The sequence below is a fragment of the Notamacropus eugenii genome, chromosome 1 (genome assembly GCF_028372415.1).
Source record: "Notamacropus eugenii isolate mMacEug1 chromosome 1, mMacEug1.pri_v2, whole genome shotgun sequence".
Taxonomy (NCBI): Eukaryota; Metazoa; Chordata; class Mammalia; order Diprotodontia; family Macropodidae; genus Notamacropus; species Notamacropus eugenii.
In genome coordinates, this window is record NC_092872.1 from 524834886 (window position 1) to 524850263 (window position 15378).

The 15378-nt window shown below is 41.2% G+C and overlaps 1 protein-coding gene across 4 annotated transcripts in view; it reads right to left on the reverse strand.

Moving 5' to 3' along the window:
* PTK2B (protein tyrosine kinase 2 beta) overlaps window positions 1-15049 on the reverse strand; it is a 166246-nt gene extending 151197 nt beyond the window's left edge. For 2 of the 4 annotated variants that reach the window (XM_072633851.1, XM_072633854.1), the window contains exon 1: window positions 14389-14598. The gene's annotated coding sequence lies outside the window, so the exon portion shown is untranslated. Of the gene's footprint in view, window positions 1-14388; window positions 14600-14677 lie in introns of those variants that run through there. The other 2 variants (XM_072633852.1, XM_072633858.1) reach the window with 2 other exon arrangements.
* Window positions 15050-15378: the final 329 nt, after the last annotated feature.

A 15378-nucleotide genomic window follows, 5' to 3' on the forward strand; every position in this document is an offset into this window, starting at 1 on the left:
ACATGACTATTTATAAAACATTAAATCACACTTTCCCAGCACTTGAGGAGTTAGATGGGAAAAAATACTGTTTGTTGCCTATCAGCCGAGTGCCAAGCATGACACAGGGCAGTTAGTTACAGCTTAACACAGTCCCTGCCCATGAGGAGATTACACTTTAGCTGAAGAGACAGGACACAAATTCACTGGCAAAGCAGGGAAATCCATATAGCTACAGGCTACATATACTTGAAGAGATCAAAAGGAGAGGCCACATGGGACCAGAATGGGTCTGGAGGGCTTCACAGAAGTGAAGTAACTAGTTAGGCCTTCAGGAGTAGGTAGGATATAGGCAGGTAGCAGAAGAGTACAAACAATGTCTCTCCCATTAGAATGTAAGTTCTTTGAGGGTAAGAATTTCTTCACTTTGTCTAAGTATCCCCAGCCTTGAACACTCATTGCAATATAGTAATTATAAATAATAACAATAAGTACTTACATAGCCCTTTAAGGTTTGCAAAGTGTTTCATGAATATTATCTCATTTATTTTTTCACAACATTCATGGCAGGTTGGCGCTATTATTCTATCCATTTTATAGATGAAATAACTGAGGCAGACAGGCATCAGATTTGAACTTAGGTCTTTCTGATTCCAAGTTCAGACATTTTTATTGTTGTTGTGGTTGTTATTGAGAAATAGATTATAAACAAAGAGTGTGCAGTGATTGATTGGCTGTGGACAGTGAGATAGGGGAAAGACTGAAGAAGACTGACATTGTGATCCTGGATGATTGGGTTAAGGAAGTCATTTTGCAACCTAACCTAGTAGGCCCTCATTAAGTGCTTGTTAATTGATTGAAGTAAGAATGTCCAAGTCATGTACAGGGGACGGTAAGCAGACAAAGTTGGCTAGGGCAGAAGGTTTATGTAGAATGAGTGATAAACCTGGAAAGGTAGAAAAAGGGAAAATTGTAAAGGCTTTTGTAGGGATTATAGGGATAAAGGAAAATTGAACTGCATCCTGCAGATGGTGAGGCCCCAGTGAAGGTTTTAGAGCAGAAGAGTGACATGAAAAAGCTTGATGGAGCATTTTTAAACTCTCCCATCAGTGTTCATATCTTGGACAGACTCTGAAAATGGACAGAGAGTTGGGCCCAGAATTAAACGGAAGGAGGAAAATGGGCTGGAATGCTTTGGGGGAAAGTGGAAAAAGTTGCTCTAATGACTCTAAGTTTCCCCCTGAAACAAAGGTCCTTCTTTTTGATACTAATATCCTTCTTGGGATATTATGTAGCTGCTGGAATCACTGGAGAACTGAATGAGAAATCACCCAGAAGGCAATGGAAAGGCTCAAGGCTGGTATAGGCAGGTGGCAATACATTCCAAACAAGAAGGGGAATAAAGGATGTCATCAAAGAAACTTTTATGGGAAGAAAAAAGTGGGCTGGTCATATGGTAAGAGCAACCAATGTAACAAAACCCAAAGTAACATATGGCAAAGATAAATAATGGGGAACTCATATGTTCCACTGGGACTGATGGGGGACTTGAGTGCCTGTGCTTGGACCCCAATTCTAAGTCACATTTCTCTGTAAAAATCACATTTCTCCCCAGCCTGTCCCTGGCAGCTTCTCCCCAGTCCAAGGGCAGCCTGCCCTAGAAAAATCCTTTCTCTCTCTTCCTGTTATAGTAGCCAGTTGCACCTATAGAATTTATTAGTTTGAACCAGCTGTGTACTGGCTGAACTGGCTGTGTACTGAGTCCTAAAGATATTTGCTACTCACTGATGTATCATATGTATCCTAGACTTGGATATATGTATACTCCCTTACGTTTGTCTTGTCTAACAAGACATTGATGGGAGCAGCCTGGGTATTTCTCAGTCAGTCCTGACCGTTGGTTGACTTAGTGATGTTTCAGGCCTAAAATTATACTTCCATGTAGCACACCCCCTCCTCCCTTGGGTTATTTCCCACTGAACTCTGGGTAAAACGCTTTCCCAGTAGATACTAAATGTGCATGTTCCTTTAAGCACTAACCACTCTTTAATCCCACCCTGAATCACCTAGTTAGCAGATTTGGCACATGTCTTACTAGAGAATATCCTATATAAACTTCACCTGTACCCCTTTCAAATTGCAGGTTCCTTAAGAACTCTTGCCTGCTAAAAAGTGTAGCAATAAATCTTTGCTACTTTGACTTCAAGAATGCTTGAGTCCGAGAATTCATTCTAGATGACCCTGCCCCTGAACTCTGGTCTTTGGGGGAATCCCTGAATCCCTTCCTTTCCCAACCCTCATCAGTACCCTCATAAGGTCAAAATGAAAAGTCCCCAGCATGTTGAGTGGATCCCATGTGGGAAATGTAGCATAAGGCATGGATAAGGATTGTACAGAATGGGCAACCATGGATGGACTGTGATCTGCACTGTTGGAGGGAAAACCCCCATCCACAAGATCCCAAATCTGTTGAAGTTCCTAAGTACAAGATGAATTTGAGATGGAGAAAACTGGAGGTAGAGAGACCAGAGGCATCTGAAATGAGGTCTAATCTAGGGGTGTGTGGATGGAAATGGGGAAAGAAGAGATGGACAAATACATTATTTAAAAAAAGAATCTGTAATCTTTAGTGACTGATTGGCCGTGGATAGGGAGATAGAGGAAAGAGTGAAAGAAGACTGACATTTGGAATCTTAGGTAGAACAGTGGATTGAGTGTTGGACTTGGAACTCAGATAACTTGACTTCAAATACTGTCAGACATCAGGTGATCCTGGGCAAGTCATTTATCTTCTCTCAGCCTCAGTTTCCTCATCTGTAAAGCAGAGATAATAATAGCACTTACCTCATAGAGTTGTTGTGAAGATCAAATGAGCCATAAAACATATATATGCAAACCTTAAAGCATAAAACATATGCTGGCTATTATTCTCATTATTAAAATTACAAGAGTGGAGATTGGGACAGGGTTCTGAACTAAAGTCATACACCTCGAAGTCATCTTCACAGCAGCACGTTCTCGGAAGAGGTACATGGAAAATGAAAAAATAAAATGAGGAGACCTTGCGGTTCAGAGTGGTAGATGCTCATCTTACAGAGTTAAATAAACCTATTTAATCACATCTTTTCAGAGTCAGAAAGGACGTCAGAAGTCACCTATTCCAACCCATACCTGAACAGGAATCCCCTCTGTACAATGAGTAGCCACTCAGCCTTCAATTGAAGTTCTCCAACATGGGGGAAGCTACTGGCTCCTAAGACAGCCAGTCCCGTTTAGGAATAGTTCTAATTTTCTTTCTTAGTCAAGCCCAAATTTGGGCTTTGCAGCTCTTTGCAATTTCTACTCTTTGTCCCTAGCTATTCCTTCTGGGTTCAAATAGGATAAGTCTAAGGTCTTTTCCCTACATTTTTTTTTCTCCTCTGGGCTAGTCATTATCAGTTCCTTCTGCATTCTTGCACTGCATATGGCCTTCTTTCAAGGCATTCCACCATCCTCCTTGCCCTTGTAAAGATACTCTTTTTTCATCTCATCTCTAATGTTCCTCCTAAAATATGGTACCCAGAATTGAATCTATTACTCCACATATGTTCTAGCCAGGGCAAGACACAGCAGGAATATCACCTTCTACTCATTACACTGCCATATTTTGACTGACTCACTAAGCTTACAGTGCCCTAAAAACCCCAGATCTTCCTGTAGGCGACCACAAACATTGACTTTCAATGCATACGTGACAAAGATAAGAGGGCACAGAGGAAACAAAACTGAAATGTGGATTATTTGAAGGAAGACTTCTTCATAAACCAAGCACAGAGAAAAGGAGAGCAGTGGGGGGGGGGGGGGGAAGGGAGGTAGAGGATGATAGCTTAAATACCCAAGACAATCTTTCCTACCATCCCCCACAAACCCTATATTACATCCATAATCACCTTACTACCCTTCTCTGAGGTATCTAGTCAGCTGAAAGTAGAAAGTGGTGACTCAAACCCTTTGTCATGCCCTCAAATGAGCCAGTAGACATATTTCAATCCCTCCCCCTAATCACAGATTAAACAAGATTATCAAGATTATTAAACAGATTATCAAGAAAATATTTTAAATCAGTGTTTATCTCCTAAACATGTCAGCTCTCAAAGGGCACAGCCTATACCTTCCATATCTTCCACATTGCTGGTTACTCTAAAACATTTATCACAGAATATGTTTTGTAGCAAGGACTGTCCCCCACACATAGCATGGGGTGTTATTTTGTGGCTCAAAGGGAGATAGAGTAGACATCTCTAGTCTCTTCTCCCCCTCAACCTTCTCCAAAGTTGGGGAGATTTTATATCTTGCCAAGGGGAGAAGCAAGAGAATGGGGCCAGAAGCCTAGTCACTCTGTTCTCCTCAGGGAAAGAGGATACCAGGCTACAATTATACACACACACACACACACACACACACATTATATATACACCATATATATATATATATACATATACATATATGTATATATACCCTCATATATATACATATATATGTATATATATTATATACACATACATATGCTTCCTTAAATAGTATTAGTCTAGGGGATGTGGTTTTCAGGTTAAAATTAAACTTTTGATCACTGTTCATTAGGGGGAAACAAGACCCCAAGCTTTATCCCCAAGTTCCATTCCCACTAAATACCAGTTCCATAATGAATACACATACTAGGTAACCAAGAAACCCATTTACCCAAGTCAATAGTAAATCAGATATCAGAGAAAGCATACATAGGAAAATAAATACCAGATAATACAGAGTGAAGGAGCTCTCCCATTGGGAGAAATAGCTCAATTCATCCAAGAGAGACATTCTAGATCTCAAAGGCTTTAGAGTAGCAATCTGGGGATAAGGACATGATGGAGATGTTGGCTACTGTCATGTCAGCTTCTTCCCAGAGCCTTATTTTCCTTTTAGCAACCTGAAGCTTTCTCAAAGCTGGACGTAAGAAGCACCCAAAGTGATTATAGAAGCCAAAGAGACTAGAAGAGCCTGGTTCTCTTCTCTCTTCTGCTCTTGCCAGCGCCACTCTGCCCCTCACAAAGGTTTATCTCTACCAATAGGCAAAGTCTAAACAACTGGTTTTAAGACAGTTTGTATTTTATTTCTATAACTCCTTTCCTTTAAAAAATCCAAAAGTTCTTTCATACAAAACAACACACCTCCCATAACCTTCTTATCTCCTCTCATAAAGGAAGTAAGTTCCTTGAAGACAAGGGCAGGATTTTTTGTCTTTATGTTCCTAGAAACCAGAACCAAGCCTCAATCATTTGGGGGAAGGGAGTGACTAGAGATTTCATCAGTGAATGGAGTTTCTGGCAAGGGCCTTTCTCTGCCAGTGTAGACTGGTATGTTCTCTACAATTTGTAGTCTGGTAGGACCATCTCCAGTCATCCTAATCTATATCTTGACACTGGACCCAGATGGCTCTGGAGGAGAAAGTGAGGCTGGTAACTTTGCACAGTCCTGTCTCACTTAAATCCAATTTAATTGCATATCATGGAATCACCTTCTTTTTGGAGAATAACAATAACAACAAGTTTCCTGAGTGCCCAGAGTCACACAGCCAGTTTACCTCAGAGGCCAGACTTTAACCCAGGTCTCCCTGACTTACACTCTGCTGCTAAGGCACACTGCTCTTTGGCCTTGAATATATTGGCCATTAAATAAATACTTGTTGAATTGAATTGAATTGAACCAAAAAAAAAAAAATCAAAGCACTTTAGAGGTAGAAGAAAAAACATCTAGTCTCAGTTTCTCCTTCCCCACTTTCCCCTCATTTAATGTGATAAATCCTGAAACTAGAGCCAAGAAAGACCTAGGTTTGAATTCTTCTTCCTCCAATATTAGCTGGGTGATCTCTCTGAGCCTCAGTTTCCTCATCTGTAAAATGGAAATAGCAAAACCTGTAGTGTTAACCTTACAAAGTCATTGTGGGGTATCAAATGAGATAATATATGCAAATTGCTTTCTAGATTTTAAAGTGATAAATATACATACATAACATATATACACATGTATGTATATGTATATCTACGTGTGCGTGTATGTGTGTGTATATCACTGATCATTATTGTCTTTGTTCTACTTTGCCAAAAGACTAGGAATTAACCTCCTGAGAATATCTCACAGAAAGTCAATGGCAAAAAAGTGACTAGGAATCCTACTTCTGGCTGTGCCAGCCTTTCTACTGGAATACACCATCCTGACCTGTGAGGTTCAGCCAGAAACTCCCGAGAAATCCAGGAAACAAAAAACAGAATGAAAGCTTAGGTCTCTGAATTTGAATCCCAGCTTCACCAGGGAGATCCTATGTGACCCTATCATGAGTCATGGCTCCTCTCAGAACTCCATGTCCCTCAATCTGCATAATAAAGAGCTAAAGGAGGGGGTGGAGAAGGGGGACAGAGTGGAAAACAGCCAGAGCCCCAAGATTATGATACTAAGAACAAATGATCATCCTGGCTCTACTTGACCAGTGGCAGAATCCTTTGCCACCTGAATTATACCACAATTTTCTGAACCTCTGGCTTCACTGTACCTGCATTTTAACAGGGTCTCCTTGGAAACAATGTTTTACTAACACAAAGGAATGATCTGATGGGGACAATTGCATACACAATGTCAAACAAAATGGAGTCAGTCAATAAATGTTAATTAAGTTCCTACTATGTGCCACTCACTGTGCCAAGCGTTTTACAAATATTATCTTGATTCTTATGACAACCCTGTAATTATTTTTGTGATTATTATGTTTTTATTATTATTATGTGTTATTATAATCTCCATTTTACAGATGAGGAAAATGAGGCAGACAGAGGTTAAGTGATTTGCCCAGGGTCACATAGGTAGTCAATGTCTAACACAGTATTGAACTCAGGCCTTCTGGCTCTAGGCCCTGTGCTCTCTGAAATGCATTGTTTCCACTAACATAGTTAATGATTCTCTACCTTTTCTTTGCAAAGTTGATCAACTGATCAACTTTGAGCTAATAGCCTCACCAGCAGGTGAAAAGGTTGTCCATTCATTCATTTACTCCTCTCCAAAAGCACTTAATTAAGAATCTACTGTGTACGATGTTTCAGATAAGAAGACAGAAACAATTTCTGCCCTCAAGAAGTATGTATATGTGTATACATACAGAAACATGTATAAACATATGTGTGTGTGCCCCAGAGGAGGCAGATGGGAAGGTCTGAGGAATGGTTCAGTTACGGTAAGAAAGAACTATGTGTGTGTGTATGTGTGTGTGTGTGTGTGTGTGTGTGTGTGTGTGTGTGTGTGTAGAGTCATTCTCTCTCCATATGTTATATTGTACATATACTTTGTAATATATCAATATAGTACGCATACACATATATGTATGTCTTCTTTTTATATAGTTCATACATACACACAAAAAACCAGAAAATATATAAAAAGAAAATGCAAAGTAACACGGGGGAGGGGAAGTGGAGGAACTGGACAACTGTGAGAAAAAAGGAAAATCTGCAGCAGGCAGAGTCGGTTGATCTGAGCCTTGAAGGAAGTTAGGGAATAGGCTCTGATGAGATAGCCCCTTGTTCCCTAAATTGGAGGATTTCAACTCTGCTGAAACCTTGAGAAAGAACTTTAAACGTTGCTTTGAAAACTATTAATAGTTAGGCTATTAAGTAATAATTAGTCAAACAGAAGTTATCTAGAGAACAAAGACCCAAAAAGCACAAAATCAGGAACCAAAAAAGTATTGAGAGCTCAAAACATCAATGGTGGAGGTAATTGACATTAACTAAGACATAAGAGCAAGAAAAATAGTAACCGTTCTTATTAGTAATAATAACTGAGATTCGCAGAGGCTGTTAGAGCCCTTTTAAATTTGCAAAATGCCTTTCATATGTTATCTCATTTGAGCCTCATAACAACCTGATGAGGAAAGTACTGTAAATAGTATTGTCCCCATTTCACAAGTGACACTGGGGTAAAGAGAGGTTAAATGAACTTGCCAAGGACCAAAGCTTCTAAGAGTCCAGAAGGTTTAGGCTAGATGTTGCTAGAATGAACCAGGAAGGGAGGTGAGGGTGGTTTAGGGGTTACAATGGGAAAGAACACTAGCTCTAGGGCAGAAGGCTTGGGTTCAAATGCTGTTTCTGATGCTTACTACCTATATGACATCTTAATTTCCTTGGGGACTCACTTTCCTCATCTGTAAAGTGAAGGACTTGGATTAGATGATCTGGGGTCTCTTAGAGCTCTAGGTGCTAGTAGAGAGCCATCTGGGCCTTAAAGAATGGGTAGGATTTGGGAGGGTAGCAGAAGAGCACAGAAGATGTTCTCTCCATTAGAAGATTACGCCCCTGGAGGGCAGCGATCATCTCATTTTGCTTTTGTATCCCTAGCCTAGCATACTCCCTGCAACATAGTAGACACTTGATATGTTCTTGTTGACTGATTAAAAGTAGGAATATTCAAGAGAACATGCCTACAAATAGCTCAGAGAGATGCATGACAGAAGGCGGAACAGAATCAGAATTCTTAATTCATTCATTCAGAAAGCATTTATTAAGCCAGGTCGTGTGTTAGACGACAAAGATACAAATACGAAAAGGCTCACTGGGAATACATTCTCTAAGTTGCAAATATGTTTATACCTAACAACACCTCACCATAGTAAAATTGTTCGCCATTTTATCATCATCTACACAGAAGAAAAAGGGATGGGGCAGAGAAAGGGAGGAGAGAGGGACAGTGGGGCATAGAAGATGGGTCATGCAGAATACTGGGGTACAAAAGGGAGAGAGGATTCTCCCAAATTTAGTAGTTAGTGGGAATAGCAATTTAAGGGGTTCATATGAGAAAAAAAGAACAAGCTAAAGAAGACTCAGGAAGCCAAAAAACAGTAAACTCCCATGATCCCATTTTGCTACAAAGTGACTTAGAAATAAAGGAAAACAGAATTGGCAAGGATCTGGGTCATCTAGTCTAATCCCTACCCCCCTTATCTTACACTTGAGGAAACTGAGACCCAGGTATATTATGTGACATGCCCAAAGTAGAGAGTAGCAAGTTCAGGATTTGAACCTGAGCCACTAGCCTATTCTACTTCAACACACTGTCTCCCTTTTCCAAAACCCAAGAAATCTGCCCTACTCTGAACATCCTTGTCCCATAGTCAGTAACACATACATACATACATACATACATACATACATACATACATACATACATACATACATTCTGGAGGAAAGCAATAGAGGAATGCAATATTAAGGCTCTGTTCTCTTAATCAAACTGCCCTCTGAGTAATAATTATAGGGGAAACAGCTGAGTCACTCAAAAGGCTTCCCCACCCCCCACTTCCACCCCCTCAGACCTCTCCATGAGAGTTGCCTGTCACCAGAACACCACCACAAAGGTACAGTCACCATCTTCTCTGGCCTTGCAGCATTTCAAAGGATTGCTTCCAATCAGTGGGAAAAGCTCCTTACTGGGGTAAGGGTGGAGAACGGGGGCTTGGGGAGAACAGAATCTGTCATGGTATCCCTACTAATAGCAGTGGGTCAATGGGTTTGAAAGGCCAGAAGTAGTGCTCAGTTTCTTCTCTAGGAACAATGGACAGCCTCTGGTGGAAACAGAACACTATGGGCCTCAAAGGAAAACACTCCACTTTCTCCTCTTGTCTCTAATCGTTTGTTTCCTTTCCTTGTCGAATCCTCTAGTTCTAGAACTGGGAACAGCAGCATAGCTCTCACACACACATACAGTTGCACACACTCTCTCACACACACAATTTCTGATAATGTAACCAATAAGGATCTGAGAGGGACAATGGAGACCATCTAGTCATTTTGTAGATAAGGACACTGAAGCCCAGGGAAGTTAAAGTAGCTTGCCCAGGGTTACATAGGTAATAAACACCAGAGGTCGGATTTGAATCTAGATCCTCTGACTCCTGGGCAGCTAGGTGGCACAGTGGAAAGCCAGGCTTGAAGTCAGAAAGACTCAACTTTGTGAGTTCAAATCCAGCCTCAGACACTTAGTAGCTTTGTGACCCCAGGCAAGTCACTTAACCCCATTTACCTCAGTTTCCTCATCTGTAAAAATGAGTTGGAGAAGGAATTGGCAAATCACCCCAGTACCTCTGCCAAGAAAATCCCAAATGGGGTCATAAAGAGATACAACTGAAATGACCAAGAACAAAACCTCCAACTCCAGAGCCAGTACTTGCAGTATTCTTTTCACTGAGCTTGGTTTAGTTCTTTTTCTCAATCCTCAAGTAGTCTTATATTATTTATGAATAGTTGGCAGTGTAATGCCTGGAATAGTGGCCTTGGAGTTAGGAACATGAGTTTGAATCCTGCTTCAAAACAATTATTAAATATGTGACTCGACAAGTCACTTGACCAGCTTCAGTTCTCTCATTGATAAAGTAGTAAATTAGTAAGCAAATTCTAGCTACAATAATAAAGTATACCTCAAAGGGTTGTTGTGAGGATAAAATGAGTATTGTAAAATGCTTTGTAAGTCTTAAAGCATTACATAATTAGTTAATAGTAATGATAAGAATAATAATCATTATGGATTTCAAATCACCCTTTGTGGCCATGACATAGCCCTCGGTAGAATGGCTAGGCTTGGATATGATGACCATGTAACCTTCATGGAAAACCCAGGTCTAGGGGTACCTTTCAAAAGTGGCACTGGCTCAGCCACAATCGGAGCTGATCACATAAGGCTCTTCTATCTTATTTCATGTTTGCTGCCCACTCATGTGTTAAACCCAATACAATATATAGTGGAGCCATAGTCACCATTATTAGAAGACTTATAATGTCCCCAGTCTACTGAGGGTCAGAAGTTTGGATATTCCTTCTTTGTCTCATTTGAATAAGGGGTAAATCATCATGCCTTCCACAAAGTAAGCCATTTAATAAACGTTTTTTGAATGAATGAACAAGAATTTCCTGATAGAAAAAGATATGAAGAATAGTAAAGTACATTATGACTGGAGCCATGAGTTCAGTAATAGCCTCTAGAAAATCCTCAGTCCCAGAAGGGTAGGGATAGAATTTATTTTGCTTCAAAAAAATTCAAAACAGCAAGTATAGCAATTATGATCTCAAACAAGACAATAGTTAAAAACAGAGATGGTTAAAATAAATAGGGAGAATATATTTGCTTAAATACACCATCAATAATGAAATAATATCAATACTTAATACATATGCATTGAATGGCACAGACCTAAGTACTTGAAGGGAAAAGTAACTGAACTACAGGGAGAAATAGACAACAAAACTATAGTAGCTGGGGACCTTAACATGCCCCTTTCAGACCTAGACAAAACTAACAAAAATAAAATTGCAAAACTACTAAGGACACAAATAGAAAGTTAGATATGTTAGCTCTGTGGTGATTAGTAAATGGGATTAGAAAGGAATATAAATATTTCTCTACTGTGTATGGCACCTTTACAAAGGGGAGAGATGGAAGAATACTTAGAGGTACAATTCTTTAACTTATTAGCTAGGTTTCACAGTATATAGAGTGCCAAGCCTGGAGTCAGGAAGACCTGAGTTCAGATCCAGTCTCAGACACTTGCTTGTGGTCCCAAGCAAGTCACTTAACCCTGTTTGTCTCAGTTTCCTAATCTACCAAATGAGCTGGAAAAGGAAATAGCAAAGCACTCCAGTCTTTGCCAAGGACCCCCAAAATGGGGTCATGAAGTGTTGAACATGACTAAAGCAACTGAAAAACAACAAGCTCATAGAAAGGAAAACCCCAGAGACAAACATGACTTTACATGATGTTTAACTTCTTCTCTGTTCCCTTATAGAATTAATAGACCCCCTCCTAAGTTTGCCCCTAAAAAAACATCCCACAGAGAATCAGAATCATAGCTCTTAGTCATTCCATAAGACTGGAAGCTGATATGCATCTCTGAAGCAAACAGAATTCACCATAATGCTAAGGACTTGCCTCTCTTGGAACCCCAAGTTTGCTTCCTGTCCAAGAAGAGTCTGAGGCATAGGGTGGCATTATATATTGAGGGAACTACATAAGGCCCTAGCAGAAAATTGAAATTCACTAATGAAAGCGGAATAACTGTGTTATTTACATATTATTATATATGCTTGATGTGTTTTCCATATTTACTGTGGAGTGAAATAAAGGTTGCCCTGTTCTTAATATGCATCATTACCTTCAGTGTTTGTATAAAAGTTGGGGACTCTTTTACCCACATTTGTGGAAATCTACATAAGAAACACTTCACATTTTAAGATTTCCAAGACTCAAACCTAGCTGAGGGCAAGATGAATCAAGGAATCCTCATATAATGGGCAGCCTCCAAGATTGAGCTCAGTCTGCATAAATGCAAAGCCTTTAGTACTGAACCACAAGTTATATATATCCAAAATTAAGAACAGTATAATAACCTCTATAAAACTAAACACTGTCTCTCCCTTCCTCCAATAAACTACAAGCTTCACTTTCCCTCCTGCTGGTCCCACCTACTCCAAATCCCCTCCAAAACAAGACTGCAATGAATATTTGAACTGAAACGAACCAAGAGAGAGAAAAAGAATTCTTGCATCCAGATTTCAACATAATAAATCCTGTTTTTAGTCAAGTTTCAACCCACCACTGAAAGATGCACAATAATACTGAAATATGTTTTCCTTGTGCCTAGTAAAGAGCCATTAATCCTCCGAAAGATAAGCAAAAATTGTATTTAAGGAACTCCAAGCACTTCCTGGTGACTTATTTTCTTAGTCATCTCCTCTATGGGAGATATCTATGACCAAGGTGTCACCATGATACTCTATAAGTCTATCATGCTATGATCTTCTTTCCAACCCTAAAGAATCCTCTCAATAGTTTACATGAGTGAACGGAAGTCCAGTCCTGGGAGGTATCCTGTCAAAGTTCATGGTTTAGCTTAAAGAAGAACTGAGGAGAACTGATTCTCAAACAAGAGATCCGTCTCCTGGAGTCTTTCTCCTTGAACTGAACACTGCCCACATTAATTACCTTGGATGTATAACATCCATAGCTATTCTTAGAGCCAGTAGCATACCTGGGAAATCTCAGGCCTGGTGCAAAATGTCCAACACTGCCACATTAGGAGTAACAGGGGAAGGAGTAGATCCTGTTTGTGTCATCTTGGGTAAGTCATTGCCTTAAGTATCATCTGTATGCCCTGGTCAAAGCATTAATAGTAAAATGTCTAAGTTCTGGTTTCCAGATCAGAATAGTTTTCTTGGCCTTGTTGAGAAGTCGGAAGTGGGTGGACACTCTACGTTCCCCCTAAACTCACTGTCCCTAGTATAACTGGGAGTTTTTAAAGCCATTATCCCTCTGGTCTAGAAGTTAACAAATGTTATATCCACATCCTAATGCTGACCCAGCATACACAGTATGTCATCCTTCTGGCTGCAGCCTGCAGTCCAGCACCTGGAGGGAGCCCAGGTGCGTCAAACTCCCATCCTCTAAGAGAGACCAGAAGGTAAGGGATCTTCATGTCATGTGATGGAGGGCTAAGGCAGGTGGTAGAATTCGGTGGGCATGGAATATCACCCATATGTTCTGCATTCACCCACCAGGAGGCTGCAGCCCTGGGCTTTGCCCACGCACAGCCTGACAGCCAGAAGATATGGGAGCACAGAACTTAACCCTTTAGCAGTTACAAGAAGGAATGAGTTTAAGAAAAGTACTGGCCTAGAAAGTGTTAACTTTGTCCCCCTCCAAAGAGATCAAGCCCCATAGATACCACCTGCTTTGTGATACCATGTTCATAACGTTCCCTATCAAAAGACAATAAGGAACTAGGGGCTGGAGGATGTGGGGGTGGAAAGGAGGGAGAGAATATAGCTGGAAGGCTTTTTAAGAAAACCAGAGGGATTAGAGAGAGAAAGGAAGCATTGATATTTAGAGAAGCTGTTGAGCTGGAACTGAGGCTGAACCCTGAAAGCCCCTGACCGGGTTTAACCATCTCTCAAACCTAACTTCTAAAGACCCATGGGGATCTCTGAGACTTCATCTATATATAACCTTTTTTCTCCTTCCAAGTGTGTCAAGTGAACCAAAAAGATATTCAGCCCCACAGTCTCAACTCACACCTCAAAATAGGTTCACCTTTCCCTTGGTGAACACACCTCAGGCACACCCAGCCACACACATCCACATCCACCCCCCCACCTCAGGCGCACACACCCAGTACCTTTCAGTTATGAATTGCTGATCTTCCTGCTCTTGGGAACTCCCAGTTCCTCTGCACTGCACCCCCTCCCCAGTCCCGTCCAGGTAACCAGAGCCACAGGCCATTCCACTGAGGCAAAGCCAACAACTTTCCACAACTGCTCCCACCCACCCTCACCCACTGGAATTGAGAGAGGGGAGACTCACGTGGAAGGAAGAAGTGGCAAAGAGTCTGGTTCTTCTGGGGGTCTCTCCTAAGCTGGAGCTGGTAAGGTGGGGGATGCTAAGCAGGACAGGTAAGGGACTGAGCGGCTAGTCGCCTTCACCCAGTTGCTGCCTATGCAGAGTGAGAGGAGAGCTGACAGGTTTCCCCCTTTCCTCCTCTGAGTTGCTAACCACACCCCTGCTTCTCTGCTACCCACTTCCTTAAAGGGCTGGGTGTGTTGTATGTGTTTGTATGTGTGTGTGTGAGTGTGTGCCTGCACCAGCCACTTACCATAAACTCTGAAATAGAAGCTGCTGTCGAATCCCGGAGTTGCTAACGGCGACCTGAATGGAAATTCTGCCACTGCCACTCATTCAAAAGGAGGGGAAACTCTCAAGTTTTCCGTCTTCATAAGTTGAACCCCCTAGCTCTTGCCATGATATATCCCCTATCCCTCTGCTCCACACTTCCGATGTCTGGAAAGCCCACTCTTTAAATTGAGTTCAGGCTATAGCCAAGCTATATACTTAAAATCAGTGGCCTGGAATGCAGGACTCCTGGGTTCTAAGCCCTCCCACCCCCATTCATCACTGTGCTGGAGTTTCTCCAGAAGATCATAGATATAGAGCTGAGAAGAACCTCACAGACTATCTAGTCCCTACTTTCAAATAATGAACCTAAAGCCCAAATCAGCTAAATGATTTACCCATGGTCACACGGGTAAGAAATACTCAGATTTGAACTTCGATCCTCTGGCTCCCTCCCAATCCAGTGCTCTTTGGAGACTCCAGTTTTCCTCTCCCCTTCATGAGGTACGCAAAATGCTCCCCCTCTCTGAGCCCCCACCCCCTTCTTTTAATGACAGCAGGACATAGTGGAAACAAGGAAGAATGAGAAGTCCTAGGGGCTAGTCCCAGTTCAGACCCGATGACTAGCTGTGTTATATTGGGTAGCCTCTCTGTGACCCAGCTTCCTCATCTGTAAAATGGAAG